The sequence below is a fragment of the Perissodus microlepis genome, chromosome 3 (genome assembly GCF_051167445.1).
Source record: "Perissodus microlepis isolate ML-2025 ecotype Zambia chromosome 3, ASM5116744v1, whole genome shotgun sequence".
NCBI lineage: Eukaryota > Metazoa > Chordata > Actinopteri > Cichliformes > Cichlidae > Perissodus > Perissodus microlepis.
The window spans coordinates 2,413,783-2,433,100 of NC_140463.1; the positions used below are offsets into that span (position 1 = coordinate 2,413,783).

The 19,318-nt window shown below is 42.1% G+C and overlaps 1 pseudogene; it reads left to right on the plus strand.

Moving 5' to 3' along the window:
* The first annotated feature begins 4,368 nt into the window (after nucleotides 1-4,368).
* LOC146389410 (uncharacterized) lies at nucleotides 4,369-17,357 on the plus strand (annotated as a pseudogene).
* Nucleotides 17,358-19,318: the final 1,961 nt, after the last annotated feature.

Here is a 19,318-nt window from a genome sequence, read left to right on the forward strand (position 1 = left end):
AGTGTATACAAGTATGAGTAGGTCATTGAATCACGATGAAGAGAGTATAACCTGCTAGCAGAAAACCAGCAGCCTGGCACAGTTAGCTGAAGATCTGACAGAAGGCTTCTTCTTCTTCATATTGTTTTATTGGCAAACACCAACACGGTGCATTACCACCACCAACTGGTGTGGATTGTCTGACAGACGGCTGTCGTCAGTGCTGGTCTTAAATGCCGGTGACTTGATTGCAGTCAAGTGTGAAGGCTGATTGGAGTCTCCACCCGATGGTGGAGCCCAGCAGAGTGGAAAAACCCCAGACTTACCCGGACAATGACAAAGTTGTTTTAGTCTGTTTTCTTCTGTCTCCTGGTTTATTAGTCTTTCCTGTCTTCTGTGTAAGTCTGTCTTGCCCTCTGTTTTACTTTTGGTTACGCCCGTGCTTTAATCTCCTCAGCCTGTCATGTGCTTCATGTCTGTGTTCCACATCTTATTGTCAAGCTTGTGTTATTACGTCAACGTCTTTCCATGTTTCCTGTTTTATTTTGTTTCATTTTATTTTGAAGAATCTGGTTTTTCCATGTTCAGTGTGCTGAGTTTTACTTTCCCCAGTGGCATCATGGGTTGTATCCCAATTCAGGGTCTGCAGCCTTAAAGGCCGCATTTTAAGGCCGATTACGTCACCGCAACGCGAAAAAGGCTGTCCCAATTCAAAGGTTGCTCGAAATGCGGCCCTCAAATGCGTCCTTCATTTCCCTGAATTTTAAGGATGTGGCGGTGTAGACTTCGTGGCCCAACATATCCCAGAATGGATAGCGCGGCGGTGGGTGTAGATAATTTTGTCGAAGAAAAAAAAACAAACGGCGGAAGCGGGCGGCCAAAGAGTAAACTTGGAAAAGTAAGTACAGAATATAATGTCACTTATTTATGTGCGAATGTTTAATAATGAAGAACATTAAAACATTACTGTTGGCCACATGTGATGTGACATTAGTGATGTTTGTACTTTCAGCGTTTACTTGGTTTTAATAATACTCAACCTTCATCTCACAGAGAATGTGATGATTTTGTGGATAATTAAAGTCAGTCATATATCCACAAACACAACAGGCTGAAAGTCAGTGATGCTGCTCGGTTTGCAGTCCTGAATATCACGGCACAAGCAGGATTCACTGCACTGTTAATGTTAGCTATGTTATATTGCTGCCTCTGTTCGGTGGTGTCGAGCCAAACGGACTTTAACGTGTGTTTGAACGAGCTGACGGTTCACTCGTTAAGCTGAAAGAAAGATGCTTTAATCACAGCAGTCACACATGTGTCCACTGGACCATCTGGGAACTCTTCTTGTTTACACTCGTAATAACACAAACACTAAATCCTGCTTCTCTGGTGCTGTTGTGTAGCAGTGTGTACACCTGAGACTGTCACCTGTCTGTCTGTCCTGCACTCTCTCTCTGTTTCTTTCTCTCTGATTGTGGAATAAAAGTATGAACATGTGTTTATAAGTTACACTTGTGTTTGAATCCTGCAGCTTATCACACATTTGATTTCCATGTGTGACGACTGCAAGTGTCCAGAGTGAGGACAGACTGAGGGACCCACTGCTGCACATCATCTGTGAGGCTTTGCAGCCCTGATGATCCACCAGGACAAACTCAGCAGTGTGTGAGGAAGAGGAGGAGGAAGAGCCAGCAGCAGCTGACAGATGGAGAGAATAGACAGACTGTTCCCTGTTTGTGAAGGACTGCTAGGAAAGTTTAACATAACTGTCTGTCCTGAATCAGTCTTATTAGGTAATGTTCAAATAATGTGATCATCCAGTGTTTTCAGTGTGGGAGAAAGTACTCAGGGCCTTCAAGTTACACACTATGAAAGGCAGCAACAAGTTTAATGTTCAGACCCACCCATTTCACAAGCCTTGCACTTCCGACCTTCTCGGTCTTCCAAGGACATGGCCCACGTAGACCGCGAAGGATGAAGACACTGGTACAGCCATAGTGTCTAAAATGTAAAATGTAACCTTCCAATAATCCAACTGAAGGGGGGCTTCAGGTAAAAACACGTAAAAACACGTAAAAACTCCGAAGCACGTAAAAACTCAGAAGCACATAAAAACTCCGAAGCACATAAAAACTCAAAACACGTACCAAAGACAACAGAAGTGCTCCAGGATGCTGGGCGCAGTGTTGAGCTTTGTTACCTCGTGGCTACACAAGCCAGCAAGTACCAACGACCGGATTTGGAGTGTGGTAGTAACAGGTAAATGAACTTTTTTTTAAATTATTTGAATATACATGAGTGTCTGTGTATAAATACACAAACAATACACACATGCTTTCAATTGTGTAATTTAAGTGATCTAGTAGCTCTGTTTTGGAAGTTCAGTTCATGCTAGAAATGTGTTTTGGAGTTTGTACGTGTTTTGTCTCTGGGGGCCACCGCATATATTTATATATAAACATATATAAATAAAACCACTTTTTTTACATTAGTAATTCCTTTTGTGCATAATTTTATATTATTGTTAATAATAAATTAATTAAAGCAACAAAACAACCTGAAGAGCCGGTTCGGAGCCGAAAGAGCCGGCTCTTTTTAGTGAGCCGAACCGAAAGAGCCGGATCTCTAAAAAGAGCCGGAAATCCCATCACTATTGAAGATAATGAATAATCAAGTGTTTGAAGTTCAGACCTGATAAACTTGTTTCTTTACAGACTTTAATAAGAAGAGCTAACAGTGGTTGAATTATCTCAGTGTGCTGTGATAATGTTAGCAGACCACAGCGCTCTGAGCTAAATCTTTCAGTCTGTCAGTATTCGCTGTGGTTCATGTTTCCAGTACACAGAGTCAGAGATCTGAGTCTCTGTCTCTGCGGTCACTTCTGCTGAGGCTAAAGCATCATTAACATGCATGTTTAAACACACGTTATGAAAGCAGGTACACGCCTCGGTGGGATGAGCTGTTGTCACACAGTACGTGACAGTTGTGATAAGATCAGTTCAGCTCTGTGCTGCTGTCTTTGTTCTTCTCTGTTTGCCCTTCAAATCATCTTCTGTTGTTTTTGTCTTTAATGAAACGCCCACGTTAAACTGAACTGAACCATCGATCACAACCTGCAAACGCATTGTTGCACGGCCTGATGAGAGAGGATCATCTCTGCATCTGTGTGTGGAACTTCTTCATTAATTTGTAGTTTGGACAGTTTCACCTGTCTTTTTGACCTTCAAAGAAAAGCTATTAAACTTCTGACACTGGTGCTTCGGTTGAATACATCAACCAACCTGAATCCCATTAATCACAATTCCTACTAGAAATATTTCATAAAAGTCAAACAATTATTCTGGGCCCATAAAAGGTCAAATGTGGGCTCTGGGGGTATGAAGTGACTAGAGGTGGGTGAGAAGGCATAAGATTAGAATTTATGATTAAAGATCTTCTAAGCCATGTTTTTAGGTGTAAAATGTAGAAAACGTTTGGAAACAGCAGATAATGAGCTTTTTTAAAATTGTCGTATTAAACTTAAGTAATGACAGAGTGAAAGCAACATTATCAATCTGCCAGTCAGTCTGTATCTCCACCTCCACCTGTGGTCATGAGCCAATGAGAGATGCTAAACAGCTGCACTCAAACTACAACACCAGCGTTCAGCTGAACCAGGTCTGTTTTAAAAATGAGACACTGAGTCTCAGCAGGACTACCTGTGGCATCAAAAGTTAAATAATAAAAACTAATGGCTCTCCTTCGATCTGCAAAGACTCATTGGAGTTCTATCTCTGCTTCTTCTCTATAGCACAGCTACATGCTAACCACACAGTTCTCTAAGAGACGTCCTGTTTTCTGCGCTGTAACTTGAGGTAAACCTCCGTCGTTGTGTTGACACAATCTTCAAGTTTTGTGATTGGTCTATTCCATACAGCCGACTCTGTTTTAATGGATGAGTGAGAGAATAACTTCAAGGATGAGGAATAATAATCACAGTATAAAGACTCCCAGATGGCAGAATCCTGGAGGGAGATTGCTGAAAGTGCTGGAATGAACCTGAGCAATGAGTATGTTTCAGGCTCTACAGAGACACAGACACTGACACATCAGACACTCTGAAGTCTTTCTGAAGCATCGTCTCCAGGATTAGAGTAACTGCTATCATCAGCACCCTCATAACCAAGGCACAAATATCATATTAGACAAATACAACCTGAGTAAATAACCAATGCAATTTTTAAAATGAGAATTTCATTTATTAAGGCAAAAAGTTATCGAAACTTAACCAGGCGCTGTGTGGGTGTGCTCCTCATCAGTGGAGCGTTTGCTCAGGCAGTGAAAGTGTTAACAGGGAAGTGGTGAAGCCGAAGACGTCTACGCTGCTCAGACTTCAAACATTCAGTCACCATGAAGACCCCGTCTGCCTCTCTGCTCCTTGGTGAGTCAAATGTTTATCTACTCATTGATTCATGATCTGAGCTTCAACACACACTCGCAGAGGAAAAAACACATGTACATTAGAAATAGAGGACACCAGACTATCATCAGACTTAACTGCATCAATTAGAGATGGTATTCATTAGAAAATACCAAAAATCGTGGGCCAGAGCTAATAATAACTGAAATCAGGTGTTTTTAATCTTATGACCATAGGTGTATAAAATCCAGCAGTTCCCATGCAGACTGCTTTTAGAAACATCAATGAAAGAATGGACCTTTCTAAAGAGCTCAGTGAACATGAGGCTAGTACTGTAACAGGGTCATACCGTTGAAACACGTTGGTTTGTGAATTTTTTTTATTCTAAATGTTGTCTAAGGAGCTTGGAAAGAGCGTCTGGACTTCTTTAAGTTCCTTTAAGGTGTTTCATCCAAGCAGCTTCTTCAGTTCTTGGGCCAAATGGTGGAGAGTGCCAGATTTAAGCCCTATGGGACTGTATCCCCAAGAGGGACATGGACCCCCTATTGATCCTCTACCTAATCACATGAGCCAAGGTGTGAAAACGGGTGTAGGTCACAATCAGCCAAGGTTTCAGGTGAGCTCATTGTGAAACCTAACCCCACCCTATCATGTGATTTCCTGAGGTCAGTTTACACATGGCCCACATACCACAACGAATTTGGTGGCCCAGATCAGGTTTGCCAGAGGTGGCCCACACATGGGCCAGCACAAGGCCAGTTGCAGACACGCTGGTGGCCAAGTGTGCTGACAATCAAGCCAAACACCAACATCATCAAATATACAGTTGAAACCAGATAGTAACACTTTTTTAATTGTCAAACATCAAATCAGACTAAATGTTGATTTTTTTTTTAGATTGATAAATATAAAAACATATTTGTTGAATATAAGAGTAAAGAGAGAAACTATCTGTATTTCTTAATTGCAAATGGACTCAAATTGTATTCAAAACTGAGCCACACTTATGGAGCTCCACAGTTCTTTTCCTGGTATTTTGGTTGATATCTCTTGATTTTCCCATGTCACAGAAACAGGCTCTGTGTTTTGCCTTATATGCATCCACAGCTGTGCCACCGATTCACTCACATGGACTCTACTAACCAATCAGAAGCTTCTTCAGCTCAGAATGGAATCGTCTGCAGTTTTCTTATTAATTAACAATAAACTTAGTGTATATGTGCTCCTAAATTTGATGAAAGTGATAGACATCTGTCTCTCTTTATTCTGACATTTAACTAATTCGAAAGATATTTCAATATTTATTCATCTAAAACAAAACAAGTTTACTCTAAATTGATGTTTAACAGTAAAAAAAAAAGTTTTTATGTTTTTTCCCATAAAGTGTAAATATCTGGTTTCAACTGTGAATATACTGCTGTGTGTTGAAATTCCTCTTGTTTTGCATAGAAATATACTGAACAACACACAAAGCATAATATATAAAATAACATCTGAGTTTTTTCTTTGAAAGAAGCTCCTTATGTCCATTGTTGTGTTCATCAGTACACAATTGAAACCGATTTAGAGAGTTTGTTTAGCCGTGGAGGGAAACAACTGAAAATATGAAATGTAAGCTAAGACTCTCTAAAAAATCAGCATTGCTGTTCGGCTTTTTATTTATCCATTTGTTGATTCACTCGAAGAGCAAGTAACGCAACCAAGTGATCAGTTTGATATCAATATTCGTGATACACCGTCATATTTACATTATTAGTTCAGTACGAATGATTTGCTTTGGTTCCTGGTTGAACTTAAGCTCTCCTCTGTCTGCAGCAAACTCGCAGGCAGCAGCTTCTCCCCCCTCGCTCACAGGCGTCAGTGCTGCGCTCAGTCGCCTAGTGCCTGAACTCGGATCATACCAAAATTAGGGGGAATTTACAACTGTGCGCTATGTGCTTCGAATATTGTGTGTAGTTTTTGTTTTATACAGTTGTCAGTCAGGCATCTAACTATGAAAAAATTACACTCCAAAAGACCCCGGGCTTAAGCCCAGTAAGCCACCCGCCCGCTCCACCAATGGTTGACTCCAAATCTCCCGAACACTATGTCGATCTGAGAAAGCAAGACCGAGACAGCAAGACCAAGACGAGACCAAAAGTGGTCTGAAACATCCAACTCTAGGGTCTTCTAACTAAAATAGGAAAATAGGTACATAAATAGTGCCATCATTGTCAGACCTGGCCCACATCTGGTTGACATACACCTTGCCATGACACCAGTCAGTCAGAAGTGCCAGCTTGATGCCGGATCTGGGCCAGACCTGTTTTCTATGAGCCTGGGCCACATAAACCAAACCATAATCGAGCTAGATGCGGCATGCCTCTGGCAGTGTCATAAACAGTGCCATCTATGTCAGGCCTGGCCCATATCTGGATGACTTACCATGCCAGACGTCAGCCAGCAGTGCCGGCTTGACACCAGATCCGGCCCAGACCTGTGTGCTATGTGGGAAGTGAAATTATTTCACAGTTTAAACATTTAGTAATTACAGCAGCTCAGCCAGGAAGTATCAGACAGGTATCTACGGTTACAGAAGATAGTCATCGAGTCCCAAGGCACATGGTGTGAAAAGTCAGGTGAAAGGCAGAGCTCCAAACATCCTCTTAACATCAGCACAGACACTGTTCACCGGAAGTGTCATCAGAATAAGTTTTTTTTTTCTGTGGGAAGTGAGAAGACTAACTGCTGTAGTTTGAAAGCTAAATTATTCTCTTCATATAAAAATAGAAACTGCACAAAAAGCTCACATCCAACATTTCTGAGCTTGAAAGAAGAATGGCTCATGCAAATACCAAATTCCCTTGGAAGACCCTTCCAGGGGTAACTTGTCCCTAGTAACCAATGATCTCTGACCTTTAGTGACCTCTGACCCTCAGTGACCTCTGACCCTCACTGACCTCTGACCCTCAGTGACCTCTGACCTCCTGTTGCAGGTGTGTGTGTGCTGCTGCTGTCTGCACCGACTGTTTCTGCAGGTGAGTTGATGAAGTGAAAACAATCAGTGAGACTCCAACAAGAACACAAATACATTTACTCTGTGTGTGTGTGTGTGTGTGTGTGTGTGTGTGTGTGTGTGTGTGTGTGTGTGTGTGTGTGTGTGTGTGTGTGCCTGTGTGTGTCCTCCAGTGTCTCTGTCAGTCAGTCCAAACCTTCAGCAGGTCTTCAGTGGATCTGAGTTGTGTTGATGATGGACAGACAGCTGATGGATGGACAGTGAAGAGGACCAGAGGAGGACCCACTGAGGACTGTGGAGCAGCTGCAGGCTTTGGGAGGCTTCTTGGTTCCTCCTGTGTTCTGGATCGCTCCGTCTCCTCTGATGGACATTACTTCTGTGAGAACTCATCTGGACAGCAGAGTAATGAAGTGTCCATCAGTGTTTCAGGTAGAGACGGGGAGATGTTCCAGCTGTGTCTCTGTGCAGATGTTTCCAGATGTTGGATACATGTCTGTCAGTGAGATCAGTCCCAATATTTTGGCAGCATGTATTCAGACTGACGGATGTTTTGAGGTGTGACCTGCTCAGATCGTCTCAGTGACAGGAAGACAGCGAGGTGCTCATTCAGACAGGAAGCAGCTCGTCTGAGAGGAGCTCTTGACTCTGCTCTGTTTGTGTTTCTGTTGTCAGATAAAGGTGCGATTCTGGAGATTCCTGCACTTCCTGTGTGGACAGGAAGTGATGTCACACTGCGTTGCAGAGAGAGGAGCGGTGACACAGCTGCTGCTTATTTCTCCTTTAATGGACGTCATGTTGGATCTGGAACAGCAGCAGAGCTCGTCATCAGAAGGGTCAAACAGTCTGATGAAGGTCTCTACTCTTGTGCTACTGAAGCATTTGGATCATCTCCTCAGAGCTTTCTGAGGGTCAGAGGTCAGAACAGTGACATCACTTCCTGTTTACAGACATGATCTCCTGATAAAATGATTGAACCGTCTGCATCATCTCTCCTGCAGATCCTCCTCAGCACAGGAGCTCAGACTCTTCTGTTGACACTGCTTCATCACCTCCTCAGGGTCTCACCTCCTTTCTCACTGCACTCATAGCAGGCCTGGTTCCTGTGGTTCTTCTGGTTCTGCTCTTGGTTCTAGTTCGACTTCTTTTCCACTGCAAAAAGAAAAATGAAGCAAATGGTACGACCTCTGTCACTTTGACTTTATATCTTTTATTTTTTATCACAACAAGGAGCCCAGCTGCTGCAGTCTGAGGCCAGATGTTTCCATTTTGGTCGATCTCAGCTGCTCCTTTAAGAGAACTTTTGGTTTTATAAAGCTTCAGATGTTTCAGTGGGTAAAACAGGTGGACTGCACGCAGGCTAGCTTAGCAACCAGACTTATTTCCTATGCAGTCATATTTCTGAAGTGTGATCAACTGAGGTTTGGAAACATCTGACTGAAATGATGGAAAGAGGCTTGAGGTTGTGGGTTTCTGTTGTTTCCTCTGAAGGCTGTCTGGTTTGACCTCGGGGTCACTTACCTTTGTCTGGAAATGGATTTAAAACCCTTCCCACGATGTTAACAAATGTATCTCTAAAATCACTGTTGTCTTTATTGTTGGTATTGTGTTAACACACAGCTGAATGCTCCAGACCACCAAACTGCCAAAACATCTACTTCATTACAGGTGAATCAGTATCAGTCAGAATCAGTCAGTGTGGCTCAGTATGAGTCAGTATGTTTGAGGTTCTGTGCAGACTGCAGCTGATTACAGATTTGAAACATCATCTGTTTGTGTTTCCTCTGCTTGTAGTTGTAACGTGACCTGAGTGTGTGTGTTTGTATTTTCCAGATACACATCAAGCTGATACACATGTTGTCTACTCTGACGTGAGGATTCTCACTGCAGGTACAAATGAATCAAATGAATTTTGTTAATTTTATTAGATCAGGTTTTTTTTCATAACAATAAATGTGCAGCACAGCGGAGAGAAAAACAGAGCAGATTAAGGAAGACGGTAGGAAATATAAAATGTAGTCAGATTAATGGGGGCTGAATACAGATTCACACCACACTTTACAGGATGAAGGGGTATAAATACTTTTTCAAGACACTGTACATAGAACACAAACATCTGGATGGGAGTCCAGCAGCTGAGCCAAGACCTGAAGGGGGGTCGGTATGAGAAAGTGGACTGTTGGCAAGAGGCGAGTCACAGTTTAACAGGTTTAATATCACAGAATGAGGATCGATGAGAGACTTAAGGATTACGATGACTGGGAGAAAGAAACTGTTCTGATGGAGCTTATGTCAGGGTGGTGTCACAAACAGTTCACATCTGGGGTGGGAGGGGTTCAAGAGTCTGAGAGGCTGAAGTGGAAGGTGATTTCTGCTCTGGTGTCAGGGTTGCTGTGGGGTAAGACCACAGAGCTATGAGTTAATCACTTCCTAAGTAACTGATGTGGAAGAACAGAAAAGAGGGTTGATCTGTTTCTGATCATTTACGGCAGGAAACTTCACCTCTTTGAATTTATATGCAGTGAGTGAGAAGTTAGGGCTTCATGTATGTGAGCTGCCTCTGGCACTTTGAACCTACAGATGACTGCGGGACACGTATGATGCTTCATACTCCTTTGTTGTTTTTCTGTGTGTGTTACAGAGCAGTCAGCTGATCCAGGCGTTGTGTATTCATCACTGAGAGCAGGTAACATTTACACACAAATGTAAAGTTTTCAATTCAATTAAATTTTATTTATACAGCGCCAAAACACAACAACAATCAGCTCAAGGTGCTTCATACTGTAAGGTGGACCCTAGAGTAATACATACAGAGGAAAACCCAACAATCATATACCCCCCCCCCCCCCCCCCCCCCAATGAGCAAGCACTTTGGCGACAGTGGGAAGGAAAAACTCCATTTTAACAGGAAGAAACCAGCAGAACCAGGCTCAGGGAGGGGCGGGGCCATCTGCTGTGATTGGTTGGGGTGAGAGAAGGAAGACAGGATAAAGACATGCTGTGGAAGAGAGACAGAGGTTAATAACAGGTATGATTCAATGCAGAGAGGTCTTGCTGCTGCTGTAGCAGGAGAGATTCAGGAGCAGACTGATGAACACTGACTTCTTTTCTTTGTTTGCGTGACACATGATTGAGGTCCATTCTCTACGCTGACACACCTGTGTTTGATAACCTACCTGCTGCTCATTAACCTGACTCCTCCAGCCACTACTTAGAGCATCGGCTCAGTGTTTCTGTTTGTTGGATCAGTACTACTTGCGTCAGTTGCCCCGGCTCTTTTCTACTCTCGTATTCTCTTGGCCTTTCTCGTTACTGATTCTAATCGCCTGTTTCTTTGTATGTAGATTTCCTTGGACCTGTCCCCGATTCTGCCCTGGATTCCTGAGTCAGCCTTGGATTGCCTTCAGATTATACAGAAAGCTGATGCATTCTGCTCAAACATTACTCCAGTTTTGGCTTCTCTTCATTGGTTGCCAGTAAATTTTAAACTTTTAGTCAGAACTTTTAGATCTCGTGACGGTGAAGCTCCCCAGTACATCTCTGACCTGTTTAAACCTCACGCTTCATCCTGAGCACTTAGGCCCTCAGGTCAGAGGTTACTGTTGGTCCCACGTACTCGGTTCAAACACGAGTGGATTGTGCTTTTCAGGCAGCGGCACCAAGGTCGTCTCCTCCTCTGTGTTTACGCTGAATCCACTGAGTGTCTTTAAAAAGCAGCTGAAGGCATTTCTGTACAGACAAGCTTTTAATTAATTCATTGTTTCATATTATTATTTTATTGATACTTCTGGTTTTATTGAGAAGCAGTTTGTGATTTTTATCTGTGAGTGTGTGATCTACTGTGAACACATTTTACTTATGGTACTATAAGGTCATTAAGATCAGATGGGCTGACTGTGAGGAGCTGACATGTTTGTCTCTGAACAGGAAGCTGAGGACACCTTGGGCCTGATGGACCTTCATCCTTCCCTCTGCTCCTCTTCTTCATGTGTCTGTGCTTTAATCTGTTTTAAATACAGCTGTTAGCTCTCACCTGTGCACACAGTAACATCTGCTCAGGAAGCAGGTTCAGTAACTCTGAGTTTCCTGTTGTCACCTGTGCAGGTTTCAGACTTGCACACAGACACTGTGTGCACCGTGCTGCACTCTAACACACTCTCACACTGATGGAGGCTGCAGGCTCTTTAGCACAGAGGTCCTCTGACTGCCAATCCACAGTCTCTGATTGGTGGGGACCCGCTGTACCCCTGAGCCACAGACAGAAGCAGTAGTGAGAGCTGAGGACACAGGTGTGAATGAGGGTCTGTGACCTCCTCAGAGAGCTGAGTCTGTGTGACCGAGCGTGGATGTGAGCCTGAGTCGGCAGGTTTCTGTGGTCACACAGCAGGAACCACTCACTGTGAGCTCAGCAGCCTGATGTTCACGCAGACACACTTAGGCAGCAGCAGGTGCAGCAGGTGAGGTCAAAGCACAGAAGCACTGAGATGAGCCGACAGCGCCCTCTGCTGGTCTCAGTTTGAGCTGCTGCTGATCGTCCACAGACCATCGTTGTTCATTCCTTTTTCCTCCTACATGCTCTCCTTCACACTCTTTACATGTTTGTACTAAAGATCAGGAGTTATGGCTTTCTGGATGCGTGTCATCTGTTGCCATGGTAACTGACCCTGTTCAAGTTATCGTTCTTACTGGGACCAAAAGCTGGAGTTTCCTTCATCTGAGGATTAACAAACTCAGAGTTTCACTCAAACCTGCTTCCTGTAAGAGAAACTGTGTGTGTGTGTGTGTGTGTGTGTGTGTGTGTGTGTGTGTGTGTGTGTGTAATCTTTTTTGCTTTTGTTTTTCAATGAATTTTTTTAATGTTTTCTAAACGTTTGATCGGATAAAGCGAATAAAACTCTTTGTTTGTTTTGGGGAACTTTGTGTCATGATTATCAGATCTGTCCTGTGTCAGTGGAAGAATCAGCATACCTGTCTGATTTTTCCCTCTGAGCTCTTTATTGTAAAACATTTACAGATCTGAGCTCCATCAGTGTACATGTGGGTCCGACCTGCTGGTGTGCTGAGCTGCCACAGCCCTGCTGAGGGAACAAGTCCTGGTCCTGAGCCAGGACCTCCAGTCTGAGGTCTGAGAGACTCTGTGTTCTCTGAACTGTTCAAATATCTCTGTGTGTAGTCACACTGAGAGTTTTTACAAATTATCATCAGACTGAATAAAATAATAATAAGAGTGCAATAAAAACATTTCAGTCTCTAAAATCACACAATAATCATGATCTATACTGAAATCCGTCCTGATTTAAATTCTGATTATAATAATCATGATGATTTTTTTGGCAGTGCTGATGCATGCTGGACTCCTGCCTCACACAACCTCAGTGAGGAGTTAATAATAAACTTTAACTCCTGCAGGAGGAGAACGTGAAGATCATGAGTGGATCAGATGATCATAAAGGCATGATGGAGTCCACAGTTTTATGATTTAGCTGATGTCAGCACTGATAGCAGAACAGAATATCATCTCCTTATGAAGTGGATTCAAAGTGTTGAGAACAGATTCCTTAATGTACATCAACGTTAAAGAGAATATAGTTGTGATTGCTTGCAACATTATAATATTGTGGTAATGGGTGTAAGGATACAAAACAGAAAATAGGCCTGGGATGGGAACAAAGAACTGAGGTGCAGGGCAGAAGGACAATCAACCCCCAGGGCATGAAGCAAGAGTTACTGAGGGTGAGGGGCAGACAAAGGGCAAACGGACACTACCTTAAAAGGAGGTGGGGGTCAGGGTGTCAGCACCCTTGGCCACTGTACTAGTGTATTTCCATTGTGGGGGTGTTTACTGTAGGGGGGAGGAGACCAGAGGTTATAACTGTAACTGTTGTGTGGAGTTCTTTAGATCAGCCTTTAGTATAGGACTGCATAGGACTGCAGTGTGCTGATCTCCAGATGCATCTGTAAGAATAATGGGTAATAAAAGGATTGTGTAAAACATGGAAACATCTCAGAGTGATCTCTACCAGGACCAAAAGAATCGCAGAGACCGGCGTTGTCTCAACAAAAGACTGTTTGAATTTACAGATTCGGCTGTAAAATACTATGAATATCAGATAATCACCAAACGAGCAAAACTGCAGAGTTCATCACGACTGAACATCACAGCTCTGAAGCTTCTAAACACATTTACACATCAGTGTGTTCAGCTCCAACTACACACTGTTTTTCTTTGATTTGAAGCTTCAGATTTATGGAAAAATGTGGTTTGGGATCAGCATGTTAGCCTGCATGCACTCAGCTCCCTGTTTGTTGGAGAAACACACGGTTTACACAGGCAGAGGGTCAAAGGTCACGGGACAAACTAAGATCATTTAAAATATGAGGATTATTTTTAATGCTAATGAAAATCACATGCAGTCAGTGACTCAGTCTGGAGCTCATGGACTGTGATTCCCCGAAATCTGTGATTCAGTTCTCTCCATGGCCTTCATCATATACTACTCAATATGGTTTATTAACACATTTTACAAGGTCAAACGCTTAGCCAAGCTAGCGTTGGACAAAGCGCTGGTGTATTGTTGTGAAGTTTGAAGATGATCCATAAATACACAAAGTTTCTACTAGTTTTTACATTTGGTATGACCTTGACCTTTGACCTGTTATTGGTTAGTCTTTTTGATGGGTTGGATATGGTAATAGCGAGGGCGTCTCTGCTGATCAGACTGACGTCTAATCATCTTCTGGACAACATGAAGCATCTATAGCTCTGCTCCTACAAGTGCTAATAAACATAAACATAGCTGCTGAGTGTGCATTAGAGACCCTACTGTAACACCGGCAGCAGAAATGTGTCACAGAGGATACATTAAATCAGACACACAGGGGCAGTTTAAAGCAAAGTTCCAAAAGGGGGCAGCAGTCCACTGGTGACCATGGCAACACTCCTTAACAACGTCACACTTTATGGTCATCTGTTTGTGGTGGGGTGTGGTTTGTGGCTCAGCAGAATGGGAGGGGTGGAGCAGCAGCTTAGGTGTGGTGTCAGAGGAGGCTGGTCGTCACAGCTGGTGAGCATCATCTAATCACACCTACATTAATACTAATATAGTACTGTTAGCCAAAAGTCACAGCAAACTCTATTTATAAAGTTTTCTTATTTATAAAACTTGATTTAAAAACTGCAACCTGATATGCTGGAAATAGCAACAAAATAAAATGTAAATAAAATAATACAAATAAATATAACACGAACAGAATTAAATTACAACACAAAATGAGAGCATCAACACAATACAACATATAATTAAACTCATATAGCAGCAGTATTACAGAGTGCAGAGTGAATGTGAGGTAGATAAAGCAGCAGAGTGAGTGCGAGAGGAAAACAGCTGCAAACGAAAAGAGCTGCTGTGTTAATAAAGTTTCATGTGTTTGAAGGACAGCACGGAGGTCACAGACCGATCTATGATTAGAATAGTTTGAGGGGTTATAATCAGATCATTCATTACATGTTTAAAGGCTTTTATTCTCTCGGCTGCAGACTTGCTGCTGTAATAAATATTAAATGAATTCAAACATAATCTGTGTACAGATCTGATCTGAGGTCAGCTGGTACACTGCTGGTGTTTCAGGGTCGGATGATATTGTTTGCAGAGCAATAAAGTTTTTCCAAAATTCTTCACAGCCAACAGAAAAAATGAGTCCAGTGATCCTGTATTTTGTTATGATGCTCATTACTGAAGCACAGAGACTTCAGATATTAAATCACTAACACTGCAATAATATCATAAATAACTAATACTGTAATAACAGTGTGACCTCCAACATGAATGTTTACAGCTTCAGGTCACAGAGGTGGGCCCTGATTGTCACTTTCTGAAATGATTTTCCATCTTTATCATTTTTCAGGGCTGAAAACCAGATTTATTAAAAACTGCAGCCAAATCAGTTTTAGTTCATCATATTAGTGCTGATGCTGGACTGACATTAATGTGTTACTAACACAATATTAATAAACATAACTCACTCTAATTTGGATATTACATTATAGAGTATTGAATATGATATATAATATATTATAATAATACTGAATATTTCCTGATCAAACAGGAAGTATGTTGCAGGAAAGGAGCCCCTGTTCACAGCCCTGACAAGTACAGCATACTGACATGTAACACGGAGACGTTTACTTTGTTCTACAGTTACCATAAAAACACACACTACTGACAATATCAGTATTTCTCTGTTACTTGTAACACCTGACTGACTCTACAGGTGAGCTACCTGTGAGTGCCTGCAGGTAGATATCACATAATCCTGTTAATTACAGGGATCAGCTGTGAGGCGTATTATAAAGAGTTTCACAGTGAGGGTCTGATACTGGGACACACATGGAGACTTGCCTATGGGTCACCATGGCAACGGGTGAATAAAGAGCAGAGCCTCCATTGGATGGTACCAGTGCAGCAAGAATGAAGGTGTAAGTAATGACCATATTAATGTGGAGAGGCCTGATAAACAAAGTGACCAAAGACAAATAATCCCTGATGTCTAATCCAGAATCACAGAGATTATTCTGCTGTGATGAACACGCCTGTTTATGATCAGCATGAATGTGAAAAATGTAAAACAGCTTGAACGTCAGGCCTTGGTCAGGTGCTTTAAGCAGAGAGGTGATGAGAGGTGAGTCACATCAATGCTATCAGGACAAATTCAGGGAAAACCTCATTTAATTCAATTCAATTCAATTCAATTGTATTTATATAGCGCCAAATCACAACAAAAGTCGCCTCAATGCGCTTCATAGATACTAGATACTATTCATAGATACTATTTAAACATCAGCTTCTTCATTCTGCAGACGTCAGCTGACTAAGTGAGGTCAGAGTAGACAGGTCTGACCTGCTTCAGTCTGTTTCAGATGTAGCAAAGCTGGAAACAGTTTGTTGAAGCCTTTTAAAAATGACCAGAATCAGCTGATGTACAGAAATAACACCATGATGAGGCTGAAGGTATAACATCCACCCACCAACACACCCACCTGTTGCACAGCGTGTGCAACAGGTGGGTGTGTTGTTACAACAGGTGGGTGTTACAGCCAGCTGTGAGGACAGCTGGCTGTAACACCCACACACAGACACTAGGTGGCAGCAGAGTGTGAGCACACACATCAGTGATGGAGGTGATGGTGCAGTGACAGGTGGAGCTGTGATGAACACATGATCAGATCTCAGGGACCTGAGTGAGATCGTGTCTGCGTCACAGAATTATAAAGAGTAGGGATGGGTATCGTTTAGGTTTTATCCGATACCGGTACCCATCCCTAATAAAGAGACAGATGAACTTAATCAGAAAAGCACCATCACAGCCTGCTTGGTTCCTGTGTGCTGGCTCAGTGTGTGACACGTTACCCAGTCAGCACCTGTTTAAACAGAACCATCATGGCTGATTAACATGTGGCAGGTACCTGACAGGTGGGTAGGTCATATTTTTATACTTGATCTCCTTAATTTGAAAGGTTATCAGAGACAGATACTTTATTGATAACACAGGGGAAATGTTTGTGTAACAGCAGCATAAAAAAGTTCAGTCTGCAATAAACACAGTTAAATAAAAGTGTCACAGACATGAGAGAGACACAGAGAGGGACCTTACATCAAACAAGACACCAAGTACTAGAAACACAGATAAACTCAAGAGACACTGGAAAGAACTAAAGCCAAGACTAAACCGAACAAAGCTAAAGCTAAAGTCATCTTATTAATGTAAAGGAAAAATAATGAGTCCACACAAATCACAGATGGAGAAAAGGTTTTTCCACCAACTGTTTCCTGTTTACAATCAGGCGTCCAATTAGTGTCTTCCTCCAACTTAAGTAGAGAGCAGCTGATCGTGCAGTTGCCCACAGGTGAGTTGATCATCCCAGACTGTGGAGCTGAAGGACAGGAAGTAACAGGGGGACACGCTGCTGGCGGGGGCCGCCGACCATGACACTAACAGGTCCCATGATGGAGAGATAATCAGTGTTAGGTGTCAGTAGTCATAATCTTATGCCTGACTGGTTCATGGTGACTCACTGAAACAGACTCTGACGTCATTCTGCAGCAAAGCCTCAAATATATCAGCAGCATTAAAAAGGAGATTTTACCCAGGCTTTGGTTTTTGGGAGGTTCAGATGTAATTTCTATATGTATCCTAAAAGGTTGATTCTGTTCATGTGGACACAGTGGGAGAAACGTTTCATCACTCATCCAAGTGACTTCTTCAGTCTTAGCTGGTCTTTAATCATTGGTCAAGACAGTTTGCATATTAATGATCATAAACTGGCCTCACAGCCCGTTGCTCCTTCAGTGGTGTGAGTTTCAGTCTTTGTGCAAAGGTACTGTTAATAAGGTTTGGGTTTGTTTCCAGAAGTCGCTCTTTCAGGTGGCGGATGCTGAGGGACCTCTGGCCTGGATGCACCTCCTCATGAGAGCCGATTTCAGCAGACCACAAAGCCTCAGCTGAAGCATCTCACTGTGTCAGTAAATGTTGACAGTCTGGCCATCTCACAGCTGCGGTCATATTTGTGCGTACAAACACAAAGTGAGAGATCTGTCTGTTTGTCTCTGCGGTCACCTCTCAGAGCTGCTGAGGCTGAAGCAGGATTAAAAACAACTTTTCGTGCGCAGTCAAACAGAAAACGTGAAAGCATTTTCACACCTTGGTAGGACTGAGCTGTACGTGGGAGTCGTGATAAGATCAGCTCAGCTCTGCTGTTTGTGTCCTTCTCAGGAACTCTTTGTCCTTCAGATCATCTGCTGTTTTGTCTTTAATGAAACGCCCACATTAAGCGATCGGCTCTCTGACTGTTACACTAATTCTGTTTGTGTAGCTTTGTAACTTCTCTGTCTTTGGACTTAGTTGTAGTTGTAATGTCATCACCACCTGTTGCTGTGTTTGACTTTTAAACAGCTATTAAAGTTCACACAGCAGTTCTTTGGATGAATACACAAACTAACCTGAAACGTTTTCTAATCACAATTTGTGCTAAAATAATTTTAGAAAAAAAGTCAAAGAACAGTTCTGGGCCCTAAAAAGCATCAAATGACAATCTGTGGTCAAACTAATTTAAACTTAAATGACTTAAACTGCTGGTCAGATGTCATGATGCACCACTAAATTAGTCCTGACATCGAAACCAGAATCTATTTTTGTGTGGAGGCCTGAAGTGACCATAAGGAGAAAAACACAAGTTTAAAAGTGATTAAAACAATGTGCACAGGTGAAACGATTTATATCCCTCAGCTGGAGTTAAACAAAAAACCATTACACCATGCTGCCGCCTGTAATACCTGATCAGCGCTAACTCGCTAAGAACCAAAACAAACCATATGTCTGTGAAGGTTCTCAGTCATCCAGGTCATCGTAGTCTAAGGAGCTTGGAAAGAAAAGCGTCTGGACTTCTTTGAGTTGCTTGAAGACGTTTCACCTCTCATCCAAGAAGCTTCTTCAGTTCTAAGGTCAAATGTTTCCAGTCTCAAAACTTTGTTTTCTGCATTATTCATTCACTTATTACCAGTGTTGGTCAAGTTACTTGAAAAAAGTAATCAGTAACTAATTACTGATCACTTCCCCAAAAAAGTAATCCTGTTACTTTACTGATTACTTGTTTTCAAAAGTAATTAATTACTTAGTTACTTAGTTACTTTTTAAAAACACGATTTACAACCTGAATAGGTGATAAAGTGATAGATCTGTCAGCCCAATTCTACTTTTTCTGCATAATCCATCATACAAAATGTAATCAAATGGAAAAGTCTCTTTTTAAAACTTGTTTTATTAGTTTTAATCTTTTAACTTTATGCATCAAGCAAAAATTTAATTATCTGCAACATTCTCTGACTGGAAGAAATTAGTTTAATATTTAAACCTATTTTCTGCACATTCCAGCACATAAAATAAAATATTTT